Genomic DNA, 3,664 nt, shown 5'->3' with positions numbered 1-3,664 from the left:
TCAACAAAATAACAGCCATGTCTCCACCAACTAGCAAAAAGGAAACGCAAGCTTTCTTAGGCGTTATGGGTTTTTGGAGAATGCATATTCCAAATTACAGTCTGATTGTAAGCCTTCTCTACCAAGTGACCCAGAAGAACGATTTCAAATGGGGCCCTGAGCAACGACAAGCCTTTGAACAAATTAAATGGGAGATAGTTCATGCAGTAGCACTTGGGCCAGTCCAGGCAGGACAAGATGTAAAAAATGTGCTCTACACCGCAGCCGGGGAGAACAGCCCTACCTGGAGCCTCTGGCAGAAAGCACCAGGGGAGACTCGAGGCCGACCCCTAGGGCTTGGGAGTGGGGGATACAGAGGATCCGAGGCCCGCTATACTCCAACTGAAGAAGAGATATTGGCAGCATATGAAGGGGTTCGAGCTGCTTTGGAAGCGATTGGTACTGAAGCAGAGCTCCTCCTGGCACCCCGACTGCCGGTGCTGGGCTGGATGTTCAAAGGGAGGATCCCCTCTACACATCCTGCAACTGATGCTACGTGGAGTAAGTGGGTCACACTGATCACACAACGGGCTCGAATAGGAAACCCCAGTTGCCCAGGAATCTTGGAAGTGATCATGGACTGGCCAGAAGGCAAAGATTTTGGAATATCGCCAGAGGAGGAGGTGACGCGTGCTGAAGAGGCCCCACTGTATAATAAACTACCAGAAAAAGAGAAGCCATATGCCCTGTTCACTGATGGGTCCTGTCGTCTTGTGGGAAAGCATCGGAGGTGGAAGGCTGCTGTATGGGGTCCTATACGTCAAGTCACAGAAACTGCTGAAGGAGAAGGTGAATCGAGTCAGTTTGCAGAGGTGAAAGCCATCCAGCTGGCTTTAGACATTGCTGAATGAGAAAAGTGGCCAGTGCCCTCTCTCTATACTGACTCATGGATGGTGGCAAAGGCCCTGTGGGGGTGGTTGCAGCAATGGGAGCAGAGCAAATGGCAGCGCAGAGGCAAACCCATCTGGGCTGCCGCATTGTGGCAAGATATTGCTGCCCGGGTAGAGAACCTGGTTGTAAAAGTCCGTCACGTAGATGCTCACGTACCCAAGAGTCGGGCCACTGGAGAACTTCAAAACAACCAGCAGGTAGATGAGGCTGCTAAGATTGAAGTGGCTCAGCTGGATCTGGGCTGGCAACATAAGGGTGAATTATTTATAGCTCGGTGGGCCCATGACACCTCAGGCCATCGAGGAAGAGATGCAACATATAGATGGGCTCGTGATCAAGGGGTGGACTTGACCATGGACACTATTGCACAGGTTATCCATGAATGTGAAACACGCGCTGCGATCAAGCAAGCCAAGTGGTTAAAGCCCCTCTGGTATGGAGGACGATGGCTGAAATATAAATATGGGGTGGCCTGGCAGATTGGTTATATCACACTCCCACAAACCCACCAAGGCAAGCGCCATGTGCTCACCATGGTGGAAGCAACCACCGGCTGGCTGGACACATATCCCGTGCCCCATGCCACCGCCCAGAACACTATCCTGGGCCTGGAGAAGCAAGTCTTATGGTGACATGGCACCCCAGAAAGAATTGAGTCAGACAACGGGACTCATTTCCAAAACAACCTCATAGGCACCTGGGCCAAAGAGCACGGCGTTGAGTGGGTACATCACATCCCCTATCATGCACCAGCCTCCGGGAAAATCAAACGACACAATGGACTGTTAAAGACTACGCTGAGAGCAATGGGTGCTGGGACGTTCAAACATTGGGACACACATTTAGCAAAAGCCACCTGGTTAGTCAACACGAGGGGATCTGCCAATCGAGCTGGCCCTGCCCAGTCAAAACTTTTACATACTGTAGAAGGGGATAAAGTCCCTGTAGTGCGTGTAAAAAATATGCTGGGTAAGACAGTCTGGGTTATTCCTGCCTCGGGCAAAGGCAAACCCACCCGTGGGATTGCTTTTGCTCAAGGACCTGGGTGCACTTGGTGGGTGTTGTGGGTGAATGGGGAAGTCTGATGTGTACCTCAATGGGATTTGATTTTGGGTGAGAATAGCCAAGGAACTAAGTTGTATGATGTTAATTGCTATATAATATTGTATGTCATCACTACTATGGTTGCTATATGCCATATCAACAGTATTACAGTAAGAATCACCTAAATTAATGAAGAATGAACTTTGATGAAACCGAGCAAAGTGCAGCAATGATAGAACCAGACAAGTGCAGCAATGATGGAACCAGAACTGTCTTCAACGTGCAACAATGCAACACCACACACCATCTCTCCTGCCCTGAAGGACTGTTATGACAGATGGAGCCCAAAGTCATGGACTAAATGAACTCAATGGACATTTTATAGGGATGGCCCATAGACTAAGGGAATGATATCTGTGTGTGTATATCAAAAGACAGGAAAAGTGGTGGTGATTAATTGGAATGTATTGGAAAGTGTGGGACCTGGGCATGACGTAGATGGTGTAGAGTAAGGGGTGGATACTGTCCTGGTTTTGGCTGGGATAGAGTTACTTTTCTTCCTAGCAGCTGGTGTAGTGCTGTGTTTTGGATTTAGGATGAGAATAATGTTTATAACACACTGATGTCTTAGTTGTTGCTGAGCAGTGCTTACACTAAATCAAGGACTTTTCAGCTTCTCATACTGCCTTGCCAAAGAGGAGGCTGGAGGTGCACAGGAAGCTGGGAGGGGGCACAGCCAGGACAGCTGACCCAAACTGGCCAAAGGGATATTCCATACCATATGACGTCATGCTGAAGAAAAAAACTGGGGGGGAGAGTTGGCTGGGGGGGCGCGGGCGCAGCTCAGGAACTGGCTGGGCATCGGTTAGCGGGTGGTGAGCAACTGCATTGTGCATCACTTGTTTTGTATAGTCTTTTATCATTATTATTATTTTTGCTTCCTTTTGCTGTCCTATTAAACTGTCTTTATCTCAACCCACGAATTTTACTTTTTTTTCCCTGATTCTCTCCCCCAATCCACTGCGGGGTGGGGAGTGAGCGAACGGCTGTGTGGTGTTTAGCTGCCTGCCGGGTTAAACCACAACACATGGCCAATGATAAATGGAATGCAATTAGTTCTACTATTTGCTTTGATGACATGCTAAATTATTTCTTACAACAGACCATTTATTATCCAAAGCTAATGGTTATAGTCTTGCATTTAACAAATCTAATATATCGTAAACCGTGGCAAACTGATAAGTTTCAAATTGAGCTATTAAAGTGTAGAAAAAAAGTCATTCCATGAACAAGTTTCATCTAATAAATCCTTGTCAATGCCCAAGTCATCATTTTCACAAAGAAATCTTAAACTGTAAGAATTTTATATGTATTTCTTATCATTACCTAAATAAAATATCTTAATTATGCTCCCTCTTAGTGATTTACAGTCACTTAATGAATATATAATCTTAAGGAAAATGTCTGTATTTAAATGTTCTTATGGCATTTTTAACATAATGCTTCTTCTAATTGTTAACAAGGGAATTATTACTTTTTTTTCCCCCTGAAATTTATCATGAGCTTATCATGGTAATTGCAAATTAATGAAGAGAGTGTAGTCCCTGAGAATACAAATATTTGATCTTATGAATTGTTAGCCCTTATACTGCAACGTTGCTTGCCATGGAGCTTACTCAACTGCTCTGCA

The sequence above is a fragment of the Aptenodytes patagonicus genome, chromosome 2 (genome assembly GCF_965638725.1).
Source record: "Aptenodytes patagonicus chromosome 2, bAptPat1.pri.cur, whole genome shotgun sequence".
Classification (NCBI taxonomy): Eukaryota; Metazoa; Chordata; class Aves; order Sphenisciformes; family Spheniscidae; genus Aptenodytes; species Aptenodytes patagonicus.
The sequence above is the reverse complement of the archived record's forward strand: the minus strand, read 5'-3'. Positions refer to the sequence as shown.